A 23,457-nucleotide genomic window follows, 5' to 3' on the forward strand; every position below is an offset into this window, starting at 1 on the left:
CCCACATCGGTCCTTCCTGCTGTGAAGGGGATAATGCTGGCCGATGTGCATTACATTCGTCATTCTAACAGTTCACCATTGATCATTTCTCAAGCCGAGACCTGAGCCAGAGTATTGATCTGGAGAACAGAAAAAAAGATCTTGTGAAATTAGCTCTGTTCCAGGTCTATGATTTTGGTTTTATGCAGTGAAAGTGTGAGCAAAGTCAGAAATACATTTTTTGATTAACAGGCAATATTTGCCACCCCAGACTTGGTATTAAGGTGCATTTCTATATTTTTCATATGTATATATTTAAATAAATATATCTAGATGTATATATTTAAAACCACTACAGTTCACAAGTTTAGAATTTTTATAGATTCTTTTAAAAATTGTTTGATTTTTTTTCATATTAAGAAGTCTTAATTTTGTTGTTAAGAAGTATTTTATGCTAACCATGATTGCATTTTTAAAACAGAAATACAGTAAAACCAGTAATAGTGTCAAATATTATTACAGTAAAAAAAAAACATTTTTTAAATTTGAATATATTTTAAAATAAAAAATGTTCCAAATTGGCAAAGCTGAATTTTTAGCAGCCATTAGTCTTCAGTGTCATCCTTCAGAAATCATTCTGATATTCTTATTTGGTGCGCAAGAAACATTTCTTATTTTTGTCAGTTATTATTGTGTTGCTTTTTAATATTTGTGTGGAAACCATTATTTGTTTTTTTCAGCATTCTTTGATGAATAGAAAATTGGGGGGGGGGTAAAAAACTGCATTTATTCGAAATATTTATTTTAATAAAAATATGCATTTATTTAAATCTTTAGTAACATTTTTAATGCCACTTTTGATTAAATTAATAATAATAAAAGGCTTTTTATTTTTATTCATTCAAACAACAAATAAACAAACACAATTGTACCCCAAACTTTTGAACAGTAGTGAATGTAAGAAATAGTATTTGATCAGTTCATTTAAAATGAAATCAGTTTTTAACTCATAGAGTATGTGATAATATGCATAACCAGACCTAGAAATGCATATTAAGAACAGTCAGATGCCGTAAATCAATGATAATAATAATGATTAAAAAACAACAGGAATTTATGATGTTTTTTGGCCAACATTTTGAATTTGATTTAGAATTTTTTTTGTGTTTTTCTTTACGTTTCTGACCCTGATTATGAATTTCGGGAGCGAAGCGCCAAGCCTAAAAGTGGCACTGCGTGATAATCATGCGCATTGATCACCGTGTTGAAAGTTCCTATTCCTTCTCCTTCTCTATCCGCATCATTTCTGCCTGCTTAACATCACTGCACCTTTCCAAAGCCCATCCCGTGTAGCCTGTGCCTCTGCCAGTTCTGCAGTGGAGCATGCAGCGTTATTCTGCTAGGTTAAGTGCGGCACAATCTAATTACTCTAATGTCAGTTGCGGTCTTAAATCACACTTATTGGGTAAGTGCACCCGTTTGTCTGTCCTTCAGAAGGGAAGCCGCTCTGCTATGCTCTCGGACTAATTATTCCAACTGGATATGAGCAATTGCACTTATTGGCTAGGGCATGGCACCGGCTGCCTGTGCTCCCATTCGTTGCCAGTGAAGTCTGTGTGCGATTGGGTCCTGGGAAGGAGTGGGAGGGGCGTTTTCTCTTTCCTCCCTGTGCTGGAGCGTGTGTGGATGTGAGCACTCTTTTCTCTCCTATTATTTGAGTGGCTGCAGGTACTGGTGTCTGCCTCTTTGCCTCTGTGCTAGAGGGATAAAGAGGGAAAGACAGAGGACTAGTGCTTCATATCCCCCCTCTGGCCTCCCCATCTCCCTGCTCCCTGTCACTCCATCCTTCCTTCCTCCCTCCCGGACCACCCGTCAGCGGCTGGATCAACCTGCCCGGACCTTCCTCCCACAACCCCTTTGACTATCCTCACTTCACCGTCCCATCTTGTGAACTGAGTGCAGGTAAGCCAGCACCTAGATTTGACTTTGTTGTGCTTTTTCCCCCGCTTCTCTACACTCTTTCCTCTTTGCATGTCATTTTGTCTCTGTTTCTCACACACACGCTCTTTCTCACGCACCCTCCCTCACTCTCTTTAGCTTTCAAGTTTTCCCCTCTGGCAGTTCCTCTCAGAGGGAACCGTGCAAAGAGAGATGAGGGATTGGAATCCGTGAGGTCACTGTTTTCGAGCCCAAATTCAGTACTTTCCACTTCCTCTATCTAAGACTTTATCTGAAGCGGTGTAATGCCCACTGGCTATGAATACGCTGGAAAACCGTTGCTCCGCGCCACGAACCGAGTGTGTACTTTAGCTTCACACGCTTCCTCTGTGTTGTCCTTGACCCCTGCAGCAATTTATTTTCTGTGTGTCAGAGTTGTTTAATGCTGAGGTGTGTAGTCAGTTCTTGGATTACCCATGTCATGATGTAACTACAGGACTGACATATTCAAATAAGGTATTCATTGTTAATTCAGACATTTAATATGGTCAGAAACATACTTTGTGCACAATGCAAGTGCTTGTATTTTTAAAAATTTTTTTTAGAAAAAGTATTTTAGCATAATTTTTTGTATTTTTGAAAGGTATTTACAACAGGACTACAAATCTATAAAAGCGTAATCATTTTACATTTGTGGCTCTGTTGTAAATACTTTTTAAACTTTTAAAAATACCAAAAAAAAAATTTTAATTCTATTTTTTTCCTACCAGTCATCCATTTGTAATCAGATTTTTCCGAAAAAGTGTAAACATAGCCCTTTTAACATTGCTCAGCCCAACATTTGTTCAGTTTTTGGCAGCACGATCTGCTTATCTGACCAATAGTTTGAGGAAGCATTTATTAACATTCAGCGTTTGTTGAAATTAGTGGGACAGAAATGACTGTGTGTCCAAGTCCTCCTGGGAAGTTTGTTACTTTCCACTTCCTCTATCTAAGACTTTATCTGAAGCGGTGTAATGCCCACTGGCTATGAATACGCTGGAAAACCGTTGCTCCGCGCCACGAACCGAGTGTGTACTTTAGCTTCACACGCTTCCTCTGTGTTGTCCTTGACCCCTGCAGCAATTTATTTTCTGTGTGTCAGAGTTGTTTAATGCTGAGGTGTGTAGTCAGTTCTTGGATTACCCATGTCATGATGTAACTACAGGACTGACATATTCAAATAAGGTATTCATTGTTAATTCAGACATTTAATATGGTCAGAAACATACTTTGTGCACAATGCAAGTGCTTGTATTTTTAAATTTTTTTTTTTAGAAAAAGTATTTTAGCATAATTTTTTGTATTTTTGAAAGGTATTTACAACAGGACTACAAATCTATAAAAGCGTAATCATTTTACATTTGTGGCTCTGTTGTAAATACTTTTTAAACTTTTAAAAATACCAAAAAAAAAATGTTAATTCTATTTTTTTCCTACCAGTCATCCATTTGTAATCAGATTTTTCCGAAAAAGTGTAAACATAGCCCTTTTAACATTGCTCAGCCCAACATTTGTTCAGTTTTTGGCAGCACGATCTGCTTATCTGACCAATAGTTTGAGGAAGCATTTATTAACATTCAGCGTTTGTTGAAATTAGTGGGACAGAAATGACTGTGTGTCCAAGTCCTCCTGGGAAGTTTGTATTTATGAGTTGGGAAGTTGTAATTACGATGTCAGGCACATTCAAATCACATTGATCGGAACAGGATGGCGACGTACCTTTTCTACAAAAAATACAGCATTGTTTTTTAACTCTACTTTTACAAACTGAAGAATGCATATTGGGTGTTTTTACTTCATTGAATATATGAAGGTGTTGTAAATGGAATTGTTATAAACAATAAATAAATATTCGTAATTGTACAAAACAATTATATTTTGTACATGAAACTTTATACACTTTTAAAAAATGTACCATCAACTACAGAAAATCGAGAGTTTCCCACTTGCAATTGCAATTTTGTGGTGCCATTCACATGCTATCAGCTCCTTAATACAGTCTATCCGACGTGACTGGAACGTGCCATTGCACTTTTTCATTTAACATATATTTGCACAAATCTGTAAACCTTAGTATCCAAAAAGGGAGCTATTAAAAGCATAATTCTCATCAAATGAATATTCCGTCATCATTTACTCAACTTCACGTCATTTCAAACCTGTATGACTGCCTTTCTACTGTAGAACTTGAAAGAAGATATTTTGAGAAATGTCTCAGTGTTTTTTTTTTTGTGTCCATACAATGAAAGTCAGTGGTAACCAAAACGGTTTGATTACCTATATTCTTCAAAGCATTTTCTTTTGTCCTTCACTTCATGATGGTAATTAAATGACAACATTTTCATTTTGGGGTGATATATCCCTTTAAACCATATTTTGAATCGATCAGAATAGAGAGATTACAAAGAGTTGTTAATATGTTTATAAGATTCTCTTATAAGAAACTATTGCTCCATCAAGACAGTTGTTGACCTGAAGGAGAAAACTGACCGTAGAAGTTTGGACTTGCATTCCAGGATGCACTGACGCGTGAAATCGAGTAGCTAGAAGCATTAGCGTTAATATACTTGCATATATTTCAGATCTAAATCTACAGAGCACAGCAAACAAAAAACTGCTTAGGTCTTCATCCAGTTCAGTGCTTTGATGTGAATGGGTGCTGCGTGAGATTGAAGTGGTGCAAACATCAATACCGGCCCGTGGTTTGACAGATCTCAAACTTGTCCTCTGCACTTTAGCAGTAAAGACGTTTCCAATCAATCTGATTAACGGCATTGCATCCCCAATGCTTGCTCTTTTTACAAGCACATTATACCTGAACATATTCTCTTTATTAATCAGTTTTTAAATGTAGAGCAGAATTTTCTGGGGTTATTGAAAGCAACGGTTAGGTGAGTGAATTCAGAGAAGAACAGGTGTCTTAATTAACACCATTATTCCTTTGCTGCCTTGTTGGCCTATTTCCAACTGCGGAATAAAGAAGGAGTGATTGTTCAAACAATAAACGAATCTCCAACTAACACAGACGGAATAGCAGGGATGAAAAATGCTACCTTACTTTATTTAACTGAGCATTGATCTGTTTAGTTATATCCAGTTCTTGTAAAGCGGATTTAATCAAAAGTCTTCAGAGTCTTATGCTAATCGAGACATACATTCAACCTCCCATTTTTTTTTATTAGAAAACTATCGTAACTTGTTTCCTTTTAGGACATTCAATGACGTTGCGCAGTGACTTTTTACAGTAGCTGCCCCTCATGTTTACTCTAAAACAACTCAGCGGCTTCATATTGCTGATTTGATATTGTTTCTAAACAATAGCACAAATAGCGGCACCTCCTGAGAAGTAAGACATGCTTTAATGCTTGACTTATAAAGAACTGTGACTTTTAGATCTAGTAGGTTCTTGGATGTCGAAGTTGTTTCACTGACAGCTTGAGTGTTTTGAAATGTTCCTGTCAGGCAATCAGGATTTGCATTTTAGCATGGTGCCTTTTTTAGCTGTTCGCTTGTGGATTTATATTGGAAAGCTATGCTTATCACGTAGTATGATTACAAATATGGGCAGATTCTTAAGCTAGAGTAAATTGGAAATGTCATCGATGAGGACTTATATCTCCTAAACCACTTTAGATTAGTTTCAGTTGCATATTTACCTCACTGTATATTTTCATCAGCGTGAAACAGATGCATGAAGTTTTGGGAAAAGCTATTACTTTCCAGACAAGTTCAATTATATTCTTTCTAACAAGACGTTTTTTCCCCCCCCGCTGACACCCATGATCTCGAAGCAGCTGGTCTTTTTGTGCTTTGGCTGTTTGTTTTTTTTTCTCCGGATCTCATGCTGTCCTGGCTTCCGAGTTGCTGGTTCGGCAGAGTTGCAGTATCAAAAGGCCTCTGCCATTCCCTGGGCTTCCTCTCCATTCCCAACGTGCCAGGAAACTATGGGAGCCTGGATGTCAATTCGGACTGAGATCCAAACATGAATGTACATGTAAATGATTTCATTTCGACGTTACTTCAGTGCTTTCTGCAAGTAGGATGTGGAAAGAATCCAGCTCGTCTTTAGCTTCAGCCAGAAGAAGAACTGTATTAAATTTGGCTATAACTGATGCTCTGTGCTGACAGAGAGTTTGTGTTTTTTTTCTCCCACCCATCCTCCATTCGGTCTGATTGGTACGCAGGTCTCCTCCGCATGTCCGTATAGTAAGTTACAAACGTCATGGCTGTGTCATAACTCATAAGCGAATGCAAAGTGTTGCCGAGGGCTGAAATTGAATGCTGCACCTTTTCAAAGTTAAGGCCCGGAAAGAATTATGGCCTGTGAAATCCTGGGCCCTTTGTCTCTCTGAAAAGCCACTCTGCAGTGTAATTTAACCTGCCGATGGGCCATGAGATCAATCAGGACCCAGGAAGCTGAGGGGGGTTGGGGAAGGAGTCGAACCGGCCCTGGACCCCCCGCTGCTGTCGTTCTTAATGCTTGACTGGATGGCGTGGCTATTTTTATTGTTTCCTGTGATGTAGTGGATCGGAGATGTTCTGGAAAAGGTTAGGGAAACATTGCAGGCTTGTCTGAATTTGTAGATCCGTGGGTCGCGTAAGCTTCTGATGCGGCTGGCTGTTTGATTAAGTCAGGTCATCCTGTTGTTAATCTGTCAGTGATCCAATTTAATCAGTCATGGCGTCCAAGCTATACATTGAATGCACATTTCTGTATGGCAGAGATAGAAATTCTAGTCTTGAGACTTGGACTCAAGTTGTGCTTGAGTTGTAAAATAATTGGCTTGAGATTCCACTTTAATTATATTTAATTTAATAAAAACATAATATTTGATACATTTTAATCCTATTATTATAACCTTTGTGGTCAAATAATTATAAGAACAAATGAAAAAAACAAAAAACTAAATTAATGTTATTATTATAGCAGGCCATCCTGACACTCTAAAATGTATTAAATTGATTATTCTTCAACAAGGTTTATAAAACTAAACTGTAGTTTAGAGAAGACTCTTAACAGTTCTTGAGAGACCTGAAACTCAAACTGACTTGAGACTTGGTTTTTATTTCAAATTGAACAACATGATAAAAATCGAATGTTTTTCAACTAGGTTTATTAAACCAACCTGCACAGCTGTTACCAATGGGATTTAAGACTTTACTTAGACTCTGAATTAGAAAAGTGTGAATATGCAAAATTGCTTGCCCTTCAAAAAGGTTTATGAAACCAACCTGTAGTAGAAAACTGTTCTGAAAGGATATTCGAGACTCGACTTGCACTTCACCTCAAAGACTTGAAACTCGACTTGGACTTTACGTCAGAGACTTGAGAAGATGTCTGCCGTATGGTGCCTGTACATTGCAAGGAATATAATGTGTCAGGATAAGTCTTAAAGAGACTTTGAAGCCTGTCTTATAGCGCTGTCTTGGCAGCGTGGCTGGATCTCAGCGTTTTTGTTTGATTAAAAGTGCACAGGAGTTTGTAGCACACGGTAGGTGCAAGAGAAGGGCTGACAGCTTAACCACTGATTATTCAAGCCTCTTAGGCTAAGCCATGGCACTCCAGTGATGAACGCCTTCTCCACTTCACATTCCCGCTCCCTCGCTTTTTTTTTTTTTTTTTACGTTGCTTTCTTGCTCCCTCCCTCTCTCTCTCTCTTCCTCTCTTCCTTTCTCATTGAGCAGTGGGATCAGTAGCAGAGTGATTCATGCAGTGCCGAGGCTTTATTTAGACATAATCCGCTGAGTGTCACTATGGCACGAGGCTTTGGTCAGGTTCTCCTACCATGCTCCTGCCTGCCTTCGTACCCAACCCCCAACAAGATGGGAGTGTGTCAGCGGGTCACATGGTGTGACGCGAGGAGACACCCAACCATGAATGATGCAGCGTTTTCTCAGCGGCCTCGCCCCTGTTATCGGATGGAGAGTGATCGGCGGCGGCATTGTGAGGAGGAGAGAGAGGAAGACTGCTTCCGTGTAAATGCGATCTAATAAAATCTAGAGCCTCTGGAGCTTTTACTAAAAGCTCTGCCTCGTGTTCGGTGTCTGTTGATGCCCTCCCACCTGCTCCCTGGAAAGGCCTCCGTTCCAGAGTGCTGTGATCACGGAGATGGGCAGATTGAACCCAGCAGGGCAGGGTGTGAGGGGAAAGGTGTGACCTGCTGCTTGAAAAGTCTTTTTTAGCCACCGAAATGGACTCCTGAGTGACATTTACCGTCTTAAACCTGTAAACATCGGCCTTGTTTAGGACTGCGGGTTCACCTTGGGTCTTTTTTTGTTGTTGTCGTCTGTTCAGGATAGCTCTTGGCTTGCCCCTCTCGATAACAAATATGCTTGCCTGACACACTTTCCTGAGCCGATGCCGTTCGCTCTTCCAAAGCATCTGCGCAGCTAAGTCAGCAGTAACGCTTCTGTGTTCTGGGGATGCACAGATTGAGGAAAGAGGCACGAGTTTCTGTGCGGTGTACTGTATGTAAATCTGGAAATCTGAATTCCGCGTCCTTATATTTGCCCTCAGGAGGATTTGGCTGATATATAAAATATTCACAATATAATTAAAATGATTTTGCTGGCAATATTCTGTGAATTTCACTATAATTCTGATACAGTTTTTACTCAAAGACTGCGCCATTAGACTAGTTTTGTGATCTTTCATTGATTGTGATGTTTTAATAGTGTCTAATTTGTCTAATTCAAAGATTCAAATTGGTGCCATCACTCAAAAATTTTCCTGTGAGGCATTTTTCACTATTAAAATGTAGAAATGTAGGTAAAGTGTGTGTGTGTGTGTGTGTGTGTGTGTGTATGCCTAAAGATACCACTCATAATGTGAGGTTCGAAATATGTTTTTTTTAGGAATCTTTTGTTTTCACAAATTTTGTTTTCAAAAACTTTACATAAATACAGTAAAAATTGTACTATTGTGTAATAATATCACCATTTAAAATAAATGGTTTCTTTTTTAATATATTTAACAATGGAATTTATTCCTGTGATGCCAAAGTTGACTTTTCATTAGCCAGTAATCAAATCTTCTTCGTCACATGATCCTTCGGAAATCATTCTAACATTGCTTATTATTTTTGTGGAAATTGTGATGGATTTTTTCCCCCAGCATTCTTTGAATAATAGAAAGGTCAAAAGACTAGAATTTATTTAAAATCTGAATCTTTTGTTTACAATAGAAATGTATTTTTACTGTCATTTTTTGTGTTTGTGGACAAAAGTCATTTATGTTATCAAAGTACAGTAAAACCATTAATACTGTGAAATATTATTAGAATTTAAAATAAATACAGTAAAAACGTACATATTTTGTAAAATATTAGCCTATTGCAATTTAAAATACCTTTTTTCTGTTTTAATGTATTTATAATAAAATTTTTATATATTCTTTGTTGAATATAAAGTGCAAAAGATTCACATTTATTTGAAATTGTTTTTTTTTTGTGACAATGTAAAAGTTTTTTTTTTTTTTACTGCACTTTTGATAAATTGAATGCATCCTTGCTAAATGAAATGATAAATTTCTTTAAAAAACTTGACTCCAGCCTTTTGAACGATAGTGTATATGCACGTCTGAGTAAATACTTTTTGATCATATTTCTGTTGAATTTATTCCTGTGATGCCAAAGTTGACTTTTCAGTAGCCATTAATCAACTCTTCATTGTCACATGATCCTTCAGAATGCTGATTTGGTGTTGCTTAATATTTTTGTGGAAATTGTGTTAGATTTTCTTCAGGATTCTTTGATTTAATAGAAAGGTCAAAATACCAGAATTGATTTAAAATTTGAATATATATATTTTTTTACAATATAAATGTATTTGTAATAATTTTCGATTAATTTAATGCATTGTTGCCTAATAGAGGTATTAATTTCTTTAAAAAAATGAATGGTAATGTGCGTGTAGATAAATAATTAAATAATTAATTAATTTTAATTTGTTTTAAATTACCTCTGTTGTACAAAAAACGCTATGTTTTATACATAGACACACAAAACACACACTATTATTACTTTTATGATTAATTACATTTCGCTTCTTGCTTAAAAAATATGAAGTTTTTACTGGCCAGTCTTACCCATCAGTAAAGAAAAAATGCTGTGTTTTTTTTGGCCAAATATTGAACTTATGTTTTTTTCTAAACCGACTGAAATGGTTAAACAAAATACTGTTGGTTAGCAAGTATTAAGAAGATACTTATTAGGTAGGCATTTCTCTTGTTTTGTGAATAAAGGCTTAGTCAATATACCCTTACAAACTGCTTTGTCATTGTTAAGATCAGTGTAGAGCTAATATTGATTCTTTATGCTATGCGCCACATTACTGTAGAAGACAATAATGATCTGAAATAAGAGGAAGACTTAACAAATAGAGTAGTTGGAATAGGGCCATGTAATACTGTTGACACATTAAACCCATATACTGTATAATCTGCAATGTATGCGTTTTCTGTGAGATGACTGCCGGAAACCAGATGAGCAGGATTTCATCCATAGTACAAGATATTAACTTAAAGTGTGGCCGATGCATAAGTCATTTAAGTGTAATGTAATTAACGGGATCTGTTTGATTTCTGACATTTTTTTTCAACAGCACATCACAAGTTGAGGCTCAATCTGCTTCCTGCAGGAAAATCTGAGCTGCAGATTAGTTAGCGCTGTGATTTCTCCCACGAGGTTGAGGGATTTGATCTATCGGCTAATTCCCCTCAGTCTTAACTCGATGAGAACTGTCTGTGACATCACAACGCTATCCCTCACTTCAATAATACCTCAGCAGCGAAGGTAAAGCACATGATATCGCTATCTGTTCTTCTCTGGAGGGGGGAGGTACAGAGCTGTGGAGATATTCAAATGTGCCTTTGAATGCCTTTGAATTTCTGCTGGAGCCTTTTTGCTGGATTAAGACTTAAAAGCCTTTAAAGGAGAACCCCTCCAATCATAAAGGTGTGAAAGTGTCAAGCGTTTTGCAAAACATTTCTGCACGTCTCCCTTCCTGTCTATTTTAAAAGCTAATTTGCCGTCTTTCACATTTCGATGTGTTAACCGAACACATTTGAATAGTTGTAAGTAGATCATACACTATGTGCAAACTTAACATATCCTGCATATTCAAAGTTTGGGGGCTGCGGGGTTTAATGCTCACCAAGGCTGCATTTATGTAATCAAAATACTGTAAAACCATTCATATTGTGAAATTATTAGACTTTAAAATAAATACAGTAAAATATAAATAGTTTTTCTATTTTAATTTATTTATAATTCATTTTTTATAGATTCTTTGATGAATATAAAGTGCAAAAGATTATTTTAAATGGATTTTTTTGTGACAATGTAAAAGTTTTTAACTGTCACTTTTGATCGTGACTGGTGACAAAAGGCTGTCAAGCTCCAGAAAAAAACATTAATTAAAATAAAATACATAAATCTAGAACATTTGTAATATTTTATACAGTGGGGAAAAAAAGTATTTAGTCAGCCACCAATAATACTACAAGAATGTGTGTGTGTGTGTATATACAACTTGAGAAGAATGTGTGTGTGTGTGTATATACACCTTGAGAAGAGTGTGTGTGTATATGTATATATATACATGTGTGTGTGTGTGTATATATATATATACAAGAATGTGTGTGTGTGTGTATATATATATACACATTGAGAAGAGTGTGTGTGTGTGTGTGTGTGTATATATATATACACATTGAGAAGAGTGTGTGTGTGTGTGTGTGTGTATATATATATACACATTGAGAAGAGTGTGTGTGTGTGTGTGTGTGTATATATATATACACATTGAGAAGAGTGTGTGTGTGTGTGTGTGTGTATATATATATACACATTGAGAAGAGTGTGTGTGTGTGTGTGTGTGTATATATATATACACATTGAGAAGAGTGTGTGTGTGTGTGTGTGTGTATATATATATACACATTGAGAAGAGTGTGTGTGTGTGTGTGTGTGTATATATATATACACATTGAGAAGAGTGTGTGTGTGTGTGTGTGTGTATATATATATACACATTGAGAAGAGTGTGTGTGTGTGTGTGTGTGTATATATATATACACATTGAGAAGAGTGTGTGTGTGTGTGTGTGTGTATATATATATACACATTGAGAAGAGTGTGTGTGTGTGTGTGTGTGTATATATATATACACATTGAGAAGAGTGTGTGTGTGTGTGTGTGTGTATATATATATACACATTGAGAAGAGTGTGTGTGTGTGTGTGTGTGTATATATATATACACATTGAGAAGAGTGTGTGTGTGTGTGTGTGTGTATATATATATACACATTGAGAAGAGTGTGTGTGTGTGTGTGTGTGTATATATATATACACATTGAGAAGAGTGTGTGTGTGTGTGTGTGTGTATATATATATACACATTGAGAAGAGTGTGTGTGTGTGTGTGTGTGTATATATATATACACATTGAGAAGAGTGTGTGTGTGTGTGTGTGTGTATATATATATACACATTGAGAAGAGTGTGTGTGTGTGTGTGTGTGTATATATATATACACATTGAGAAGAGTGTGTGTGTGTGTGTGTGTGTATATATATATACACATTGAGAAGAGTGTGTGTGTGTGTGTGTGTGTATATATATATACACATTGAGAAGAGTGTGTGTGTGTGTGTGTGTGTATATATATATACACATTGAGAAGAGTGTGTGTGTGTGTGTGTGTGTATATATATATACACATTGAGAAGAGTGTGTGTGTGTGTGTGTGTGTATATATATATACACATTGAGAAGAGTGTGTGTGTGTGTGTGTGTGTATATATATATACACATTGAGAAGAGTGTGTGTGTGTGTGTGTGTGTATATATATATACACATTGAGAAGAGTGTGTGTGTGTGTGTGTGTGTATATATATATACACATTGAGAAGAGTGTGTGTGTGTGTGTGTGTGTATATATATATACACATTGAGAAGAGTGTGTGTGTGTGTGTGTGTGTATATATATATACACATTGAGAAGAGTGTGTGTGTGTGTGTGTGTGTATATATATATACACATTGAGAAGAGTGTGTGTGTGTGTGTGTGTGTATATATATATACACATTGAGAAGAGTGTGTGTGTGTGTGTGTGTGTATATATATATACACATTGAGAAGAGTGTGTGTGTGTGTGTGTGTGTATATATATATACACATTGAGAAGAGTGTGTGTGTGTGTGTGTGTGTATATATATATACACATTGAGAAGAGTGTGTGTGTGTGTGTGTGTGTATATATATATACACATTGAGAAGAGTGTGTGTGTGTGTGTGTGTGTATATATATATACACATTGAGAAGAGTGTGTGTGTGTGTGTGTGTGTATATATATATACACATTGAGAAGAGTGTGTGTGTGTGTGTGTGTGTATATATATATACACATTGAGAAGAGTGTGTGTGTGTGTGTGTGTGTATATATATATACACATTGAGAAGAGTGTGTGTGTGTGTGTGTGTGTATATATATATACACATTGAGAAGAGTGTGTGTGTGTGTGTGTGTGTATATATATATACACATTGAGAAGAGTGTGTGTGTGTGTGTGTGTGTATATATATATACACATTGAGAAGAGTGTGTGTGTGTGTGTGTGTGTATATATATATACACATTGAGAAGAGTGTGTGTGTGTGTGTGTGTGTATATATATATACACATTGAGAAGAGTGTGTGTGTGTGTGTGTGTGTATATATATATACACATTGAGAAGAGTGTGTGTGTGTGTGTGTGTGTATATATATATACACATTGAGAAGAGTGTGTGTGTGTGTGTGTGTGTATATATATATACACATTGAGAAGAGTGTGTGTGTGTGTGTGTGTGTATATATATATACACATTGAGAAGAGTGTGTGTGTGTGTGTGTGTGTATATATATATACACATTGAGAAGAGTGTGTGTGTGTGTGTGTGTGTATATATATATACACATTGAGAAGAGTGTGTGTGTGTGTGTGTGTGTATATATATATACACATTGAGAAGAGTGTGTGTGTGTGTGTGTGTGTATATATATATACACATTGAGAAGAGTGTGTGTGTGTGTGTGTGTGTATATATATATATATATGTGTGTGTGTGTGTGTGTATGTATATGTATATATATATATATATATATACACTGTATATATCACTGGCCTGATAAAAGTATATGTGTATATATCACATACATAAATGTATTTATGTATGTGTACACATTTAACATGTACAAATAAGATTAAAGTTGTAGGACATTTGTGAATAGTGACTTATTTTGGTGTCTCCCACATATAGATCTATCATATGGCTTCATGAGACATGCGATATAGCATGTGATTCATCCAGTGTGTAATAGTTTTATTGTGCTTTTATGGTACTTTTTTTTTGTCAGTTTTAGAGCTTGACAACCCCCATTCACTTTCATTGTATGGAAAACCACAGTGTGAAAACAACATCCTGCCAAACATCTGCTTCTGTGTTTGACAGAAGAAAGAAAACAATACAGGTTTGAAACAACTTAGGGGTGAGTGTTTGATCGTTTATGAACTATTCCTTTACAAATTAAAGGCCCAAGTGATTGCAGTGTTTATAAAGCTATGCCATATGGATTTCAACGAAACAAGCATGTCAGTTTGTGTTGCTGCAGTGACATAATTAATCAGCTGTAGTCAAATGCAGTAATATTAACTGAATGAGATCCACATTTAAGCATTTCTAAGCAGTTCAGCTGTCAATGATCAATAACAATAATCAAGAACACTAATAAGTAATGTTTTGCGGTGTGGGCAGCCACTTCCTTCTAGGACTGTCAAAAACAAAATTCGAATTTCGAATATTCGTCGAAAAAACCCCCCACATTCTTAAAATTTTTTTTTTTAAACTTTATTTAGTTGACAGGGACATTGTACATTAATAAAACATTCCTGTAAATGTACCAGAATTAGCCAAAGGCTATTTTACATCCGTAGTCCCTGGACAAGATGTTACAAGTCACCCTAAAATAAAATGTAATTAAAAATACATACTAAAAAAATGTATAATTACATAGTTCAAATCATACAGTATTCTATTAAAAAACAATGGGATCAATGCAAACAAAGACAATGCAAACAAGATACAATCAATAATAGGATAGCTAGCAAATATAAAATTCTAGTGTTGACAAATCTGAGTACGAATTAACCAATTCTTCAACTGAACCCTAAATCAAGCATATGTGTCTAGATCTTGTATAGTTGTTGGAATAGTATTCCATTCTCGTGCAGCTTTGACAGAAAAAGCAGACTGACTAAAATTACTTCATATAAGCGGTATGATACAGTCTCCTCTTAATGCACCTCTTGTAGAACGATAATCAGTTGTTCTAATACTAACTGACTAAGAGGGGGAGAAGATAAACCATAAATAATTTTATACATCAAGCATACATTTGCAAATTTAATCATGTTTTCCCAATTTAACAAATTATATTTTTTCAGTATTAGACAATGATGATAATGTACCGATTTCTTATCGAAGACTTTAAGTGTACGTTTGTATAAGGACTCTAATGGTTTTAGAGTCACTGAACTCGCCTGAGACCAGGTGGTTAAACAGTAAGTCATGTGAGAAATAACCATATAATACATATACATCTTAGCTGCCTCTAATGACATATAATCTCTAATAAACTTAAAATGATAGAGATTAAATTTAACCTGCTTACACACCTTTTTAACTTGAGCTTTAAATGTAAGTTTAGAATCAATCAGTATTCCCAGATTTATATTGAGGCACTACCTGCAGCCTCACCCCTGACACATAGACATCCGGCTCTTTAATAATACTGTTAGACTTCGAGAAAAACATACATACTGTTTAAGTAGAAAATTCGAATTTAGTTTTGCAGTAATTTTGACAGCCCTACTTCCTTCATCCTCTGTGTTATACAGCAGTATTTTATAGGCTCTTGGCCTGAGTCCTTAGCTTTGCCCTTTCACAGATTGTGCGAGCGACTTCAGAAGAACCCCACCCATATGTTAAGAACGCACACACTGTGAAGGGTATTATGGGACAACTGTCTCCCTCAGGCATAGATACCCAGGTAGAATAGGGGCTTCTGGGGGACTGAATCTTGTCTGAGGCTCAGCACAAACCGCAATATACAAAAGCCGCTCAGCGCAAAAGGGGTCAATTAAAGGATATCTATGAAATGCCATTAGCTCTCAATTAATGCCAAGGGAATATAAGTATAATGACTCGTCTGGGTAATACGCGTGTGTCCGGATAGCTGATACAGCTATTGAAAACTGGTGCACAAGCCTTTTATCTTACTTGCATGTAGAGCAAAGCACATTGAGAGGGGTGAGGAAAGAGTCCATTTGTGTGGCTGTGAGTGTGATTCTGGCCATTTTAATATTAAATGAATCCTTTTAACTCGGTTACATTATTTTCTGACTTTGCACACTGAAATATCCATTAATTTGTTAAATGTGTTTTAGTATTTACACTACTATTGAAGAGTTTTTTTTTTATGCTTTTGAAAGAAGTCTCTTATGCTCACCAAAGCTTGTATTTTTTTTTTTAAATATAGTAAAAACAGTAATATTGTGAAATAGTATTACAATTTAAAATAACTGTTTTGTACTTTAATATGTGTTAAAGTTTTATTTATTCTTATTATATTAAAACAAAGCAGCCATCACTCCAGTTTTTAGTGTCATATGATGCTTCAAAATGAATCTTTCTAATATAATGAATTGCTGCTCAAGAAACATTTCTAATTAATATCATTGTAGAAAACCTGCTTAATTTTTTGTGGAAACTGCAATTCATTTTTCAGGATTCTATCAACAAAAAGTTTAAAATAACAGCTTATTTGAACTGACACTTTTAATTGATTTAATGTGTCTTTTCTGAATAAAACTATTAATATTTAAAAAAAAAAAACCTGACCCCAAATTTTTGAATGGTAGTGTGTATTAACAACAAATAAAGATATTGTTTCAGGAATTAATGGTTTCAGTAGGTATTCTTGTAGCACTGAAGTCCTCACTTCATTTTTCTTTAGGTTTAGATTAGGCTGTCACACTTGTAAATCTCTGAAGAATACATTCACACCTTAGTTTTGATGCCTTTAGAGATTTGGTAATTTGTCGAGACCGTTTCCTAATTAATTTCATGTTTCTATTTGTTCTTCTGAACAAATTATGGCTGAACGATGAAGCCCTGTGCAAATTTATTGGCATGTACCACCATGTTTGTGTCAAATATTTAATTATTTATATAATCAATTACGTTTTTCAACAATAATAAGGTTGCTCTAGATTACTGACAGACTGTACATTGTCTGATATGATACAATTCAGAATAATGCTTATAATTCAGTAGTAAATGGCTGTTTAAGAGAATTTAAAAATATGTAGCTGGCATGTACATCGATTTAAACATTACAAGTTAAGTCGCAAGTATACTCGGGTAGGGCGATATATATACTATAAAGCAAATCTCACCAGCTTGATTGTTTATATCATTGCAAAATGTAAATTATATTATTGCCCAGCTCTTACACGCCAGTTTTGTACTTTTTTCGTGAATGTTACATCACTTGGCATATTTAAAGTTATTAGATTAAAAAACAGAATTGAATTTGTTATCAGTGCTTCATAAGTGAAACCAGCATGAATGCATTTTTAGGTGCCTTTATTTTTCATTTACCCACACAATAAGTCTCTTGTTTACTGATCTCTTACAGTTTTAATACCTTGAAAGTCATTTGTGTGAACTGTAGCGATATTGTATTCTAGATTTGTGACTCGAGGCATGATTATGCAATAATATCTGCATTTTGAACAGGTTTGTATCGCAGAGAATGAAAAGAGGTGGCAAAGTCGTACAAGCTGGTGTTGATGAAATGCTTTTAAAGGTTCCTCGATAAGCTCCTTTGCTGGGTGTTTGTGTGTAAGTGACAGACTCTCACAGCCCTGTCAGACTGTTTCTGCACATAAGCAGTTCTCCTAACATTATGCTTACTGCTTCTTGACTTGTTTTGTTCCTGTGTAATCCCTCCGCACTTGGTCGGCTCCATTCGCTGTGCTCGGGCTGCTGAAACTGCAGCTCGCTTTTAAACCTTGCTTAACTTTTCAAACCGACTTTCAAAGCACCTTGTCATGAGAAAGCAAACCACAGAACTCTCTCACACATCACGCCCGCATTATTTTCATTGCTGGTCAAAAAAACGCTTTCATCAGTGTTTTCTTTATTGCACGCTGACATACACTTAGCAACGATTTTAATATTTCTGGGAGAATATACACTTGATGTAGAGCTGAACGATATTGGAAAAAACTCACATTGCGATATTTTTTTCCTGCGATATATATTGCGATATGAAAAAAAAAATCTGCTCTATTTGGGAAAAAAAATCATAATAATTAATGTTATATTTTAAAATTTATAATATTTGTACAAGTTGAATTGTACAAAATATAAAAATTTCATAAACAAATTCTAGTCTAGTCCTTCTCAACTGGTGGTGAAAAACAATGCAAATAATAATACCCAACTAACCGTGCAATCACACATAATTAAAAAAGTTATTATATTGGTAGATGCTGTATATTTTTCCATTGATGGCCAATTGTTGGATACTTCCAGGGGGTCTTTCACCAGCCAAACATCTGTCACTGAGATGAATGGGAAAGCTAATGGATAGCTTTCTCCAGGTATTATAAACCTCCTTGGGCCCACCCATAAAAAAAGAGACGTTTGATTGATTAGACCTGCATTTCAGAGAGATTCCTTTGCAAATCAATGACTGCCTGCATGTAAGCGTTAATGAAATTGCACACCGGCAGAAGTGAGCTGACTTTTTCCATGACGGAGTTAAGAGTCTGCACTTTCTCTAAAAGCCCTGTGGAGATCTTTCCCCTTTTAACGTCTCCATGAAAATGTCATTCGATTCAAAAATTTTACAGCCACTGAAGTGTCTCCAAGTTGATTCATTTATTTATTAGTAAATGAAAGTAATGAAATGCTTAAACACATTTCAATAGCGCTGTTTTGTGCTGCTCTGGCTTTATTGGCTTCCGAGCACCCACAAAGATTTACTCATTTGATTAATGCATTAGGTGCTTTTACAATATTTAGCAAAGCACGGACCCTCTTAATTTATAACCCCCCGGCTAAATGAAAATGGAAAAATATCTGCTTTCCTCTCAAGCTTGATATTACGTTTTGAAGCACAATGTTGAAAGTGCTGCGATTCATTATTAATGCTCACAATATAAATAGTTTAGATCTTATTAATATTTCATTTATGCTAGAAAAAAATATTTGAGTGACTGCTACAGTATTGGAGAAATTGTAAATATATTATAAAGACCGTTCATAGGAAATATTGCCGGTAGGAAAAGCAACTGTAAACACACGTACGCCATATGCGATATCGTTCATGCTTCACTCACTGAGCGTAATATTTAATAAAAGAGTCCAAAGGCTTTGTTAAATGCTCTTGGATGATGGTGAGGTGCACGTGCCTAGCGTGAGTATGGTTGGCTCTCTGGGCTGTGTGTCGTAAGGAGATAACTTATGTGTTTTATGGATCTTTTGAGCACTGTAACCGCCATCACAACAGAGATCTTTAATCTCACTGATGTGTGTTCGCCATCGCGCTGGGACAGTCCTTGAGTTAGAGGTCAGGTGATAATCTGTAAATGCCAGGACGTGGGACCCTGAGAAAGCGAAAAAGGAATATAAGCTTTTAGAGATCATTAAACATTAATACAGTGTGATTTGTGTGTCGAGCCCTTGTGCTGAATTTCAGTCTACATCATTATAGAATTTCATCTCGGGGACCCTCAGAAGTGGCTCCATGTCAAACAGGAGATCAGATTGTAAGCGCCTTTAGAGGAACTGATTAACTTCTGGTTTGCACAAACGCTCACAGGCTGAGGACCGAAGTGTTTTATCTGCATCCGCTTGAAGCCCCTAAATAAATTGGCTAAATTGGTTTTCAGAGCAGCTGAATCCAGACTGGGCAAATATTTAACAGGTTTTTCTTCTGCCAATACATTACATGTGGAGACGTCCTCATGTCTTCTTTTTTTTCCAGAATGGTCATCAAACTGGAAAATGATTGACAGTAGGTGTCAGTAGTTGAGTTTGCCAGTAGATGGCAGTCTTTCCTAAGTGTTTTAGTGCACTGAGACGGGTCAAGGTTCAGTTTTTTTTTAGATGTAGCGTGGCTTGTCATGCCGAATGTATATCTCACTAGTTATATTATTGTCTGATCCTAGTAGACAGAAACTATTATTAATGTAGCAATTTGCTGAATTAATAAAGAACGTGCATTTATTGGCATTTTACAGCAGTTTTGAAGGCAGCTCATCCGATCAAAATTAAGTCTGAACTTTCAGTTTTATAATAGATGTCATGTATTTGATAAACACTACTATGTCACACAGAGCCAGAGAACACATTCATCACAGTCTTGTCAAACAATGCAAAACATGACCATTAGAGGGAGCACTTTTCACACAGACAGACGTTCATTTACTTATGCTGATAAATGTCCCCTTGTCTTTTTGAAGGAATTTCTGGTTACTGGGAGCTGAAGACTGGATTTGGCAGTGCAGTCACAGACGTAAGAGATGGTCCCTGTTTCAAAGAAATATATTAGAGAGATCTAAACTTTTTTGCAAGCTCATTTTATGCAATGTTGTATGTTTGGGATGAGAATCTGGAACAATACAGATCATTCCTGTTGTCTATTACCTTTTGAGCTACTCTAATTTATGGGTATTGTCTAAACTCAAATAATACTAAAATAATTATATAAAGCATATATAGTATTATACATTCATTTAATCATTATAATAATAATAAAAAAAAACGTTTTGTTTGTATTAAATTTTATACATAATATTTTTATATATAACTACAGTATATGCTTTATGTATAATTACCCATTCCTGCATGTTTGGTTTAAAATATTTCTAGTAGAAAATAAAGTCTGAAATACACCTGAAATATTTCTAAATAAATTGCCTGAATAATGGACATGGCAAAAATAACAAACATATCTGCTCAAACTAATATACAATTCATAACTGTGATGTTGTGAGATGATAATATGATTTTTAAATACTATTTTACCATAAATATTTGTATTGTATTAAGACAAATGTGTTGGAAATGTTAACATTTACTACATAGCAAAAATGACAAATTTGTATTTTAAAGACACCATTGAATGGAACTGAAGTCCAACATTTAGTTGAGACTTGAAATAATATGCAATTTTGTCTTTTTTTCAGAATCTTGGTCTGAAAGAGCAGAACCTTTAAATACAAATTTAAAAGTAAACCTCCTGTACAGAGAAACAGTAAGGAGTTGCTCAGGTAATGCATCGATTTCATTAAATTGTAATGAAATCTGAACATCTTTGAATGTTTTCTCATACCTTTACATCTCTTTAAAAGGGTGAGGTACACTGGACAGACGGAACTCTCCCGAGTCTTCTGGAAGTGTGGCAGCACGTGGTCACATGACCTGGAAGAGAAAACCCAAGAGACTTCTGGGATCCCTCTCTGGTCAGTGACACATTTGATGAATTTCAAAACACCTTTTTTTGGTTGAAACCTCCCACACATGGTGTATTCACAGAAATGTCAGACACTTAACTAGAAGCCGAAGCTTTTGGCCTCTTTTTTTTAAATTTTTTATACGAGATGTTCCTGATGAAGGATTCAGTTAACCGTGAGATAAGTAAATCAGCGCACATATGGCTTGTGTGATTTCACCCGTGCTCTTAAGGCAAACCCCCTTTCGCTACACAGAGACCCTGATGCGGAGAAGGTGTAACGTATGGCAGCCTCGCATGACTGACGAACGTGCCTTAAACTGACATGACGACACAGTGTGTGGTTTTGATTTGCCCTTCTGCCTGCAGAATGGGCCGGTTATCAACCTGGAAAGAAGTCTAAAGGCTGATGAACTGATCCGCACAGCGACACAGCTGCGCTCTCTTTCCCTCTTCGTCTGGCCAATCTCTTCATTTATGTCCTGAGATCCACAACTTTCTGCAACTCTGGTGAGTACAGTGCCCTTTTTCTTTAGAATCCTTCTAATCCTTATGATCTTGCTGAGCTGGTTCTTGCAGGTTCCTCTTAGGCCCGCCGTCTGTTTTTGAGCAGGAAATGCCATTATGGGAAATGGGATGACCTTTTGCGTTGGCAATCTATTGATGAATCAGCATCCATTCGGCTGGGAGCTTTCGCTGACTGTTGTAGGCCTCGAAGCGCGTGGGTTTATTTCTGTGCTGAATGCAAAGTGCACAGCGTATGTATTGATTTCCCCGCCCCCCACCATTGAATGCTATGAGCATGTTTCTGAAGGAGAGAGTAATTTGCAGTAGTATGGGAAAATATGACGTGATATGTGATATATTTAGGCGGAGTGACGTGAGACTTTCTTGCTGACTGTGCTTGCAGTTCAAGGCCTGGTTGATTCTGATGGAGCGAATGCTGTAGAAACTAGTCTAACTATCGTAATGAATATTAATGGAGAATGTGTGCGTGTTTGCATCTGTCGCCATGGGTAGTCTTCCTGTACATGACGTTGCGTCACGGTTATTTCCTGTCTCAGACACCTCAGAGGGAACTCTCAAGGGAGTTCTTGTCCTTTGTCATTGTGAGTAGTTTTGCCACATTGGCAGCTTTTGCTCAAGGGCCTTCAGCGAAGGGACTGCGGAATAGTGCATTAAAAATAACTTGCGTGAACCGGCGAGAGCTTGTGTCACACGTTGGCTCATGTTGGTGGTGAAAGGGGATGCCGGCGCTTTGTCACAACGCAATCGTGAGCTCACCCTGACAGGCTTCGCTTAGTTGCTGAGAAATTCTTTGGATTGGATGGTAGGCAGGCAGGCACTCAAACAGAGCCATTTTAACCAGCACCGACACGTCATGTGAAAAAATCTCTTCATATGTCCTTTCATAATAACACAGCTACTGTATGTACACAGAGATAAGGTGTAGATCACTTTTCACCCCAAAAGCCAAGATTTGTTTTTTGATTGTGACATTAAATTGAACTATTAATTATTAAATTAAACACAGTTTCTCACCAAAATTAAATTTCCATAATGCCTAGGTTCTCAGCCTTTTTGACTTGAAGCCCTCCTACACAGTGTAATCTAGTTCTGTTAATATTATACTATGTAGGTGGGCTTCAAGTATATATTACATTTAAATAGATTATTAACTAAAAACTTGGAGACTGTCAATGTGGGTATATTAATTGCCTTAATTAATTTTGTGATTTCAGAAATGTCAGTTGAGGAAGCAAAAGAAACATTTCACTTTATGTCGTGATGCTGTTTTTAGTATTTTAATTTAATTAGATAATTAAAATTATAATTAATTATAATTATAAATAATATTTAAATTATATTAATAATGTTATTTGTATGTTAAATTATTTTTTATATATATATATATATATATATA

General features: G+C 36.1%; 1 long non-coding RNA gene across 1 annotated transcript in view; it reads left to right on the top strand.

Moving 5' to 3' along the window:
* Positions 1 to 1,655: 1,655 nt before the first annotated feature.
* Positions 1,656 to 23,457, top strand: part of LOC107602159 (uncharacterized) — a 52,036-nt gene continuing 30,234 nt past the window's right edge. The window contains exons 1-5 of the long non-coding RNA XR_001611002.1: positions 1,656 to 1,941; positions 20,542 to 20,594; positions 21,268 to 21,351; positions 21,433 to 21,543; positions 21,903 to 22,043. This is a non-coding gene — a long non-coding RNA (uncharacterized lncRNA). The remainder of the gene's footprint in view (positions 1,942 to 20,541; positions 20,595 to 21,267; positions 21,352 to 21,432; positions 21,544 to 21,902; positions 22,044 to 23,457) is intronic.

The sequence above is a fragment of the Sinocyclocheilus grahami genome, unplaced genomic scaffold (assembly GCF_001515645.1).
Source record: "Sinocyclocheilus grahami isolate Dianchi unplaced genomic scaffold, SAMN03320097.WGS_v1.1 scaffold320.1, whole genome shotgun sequence".
NCBI classification, from domain to species: domain Eukaryota; kingdom Metazoa; phylum Chordata; class Actinopteri; order Cypriniformes; family Cyprinidae; genus Sinocyclocheilus; species Sinocyclocheilus grahami.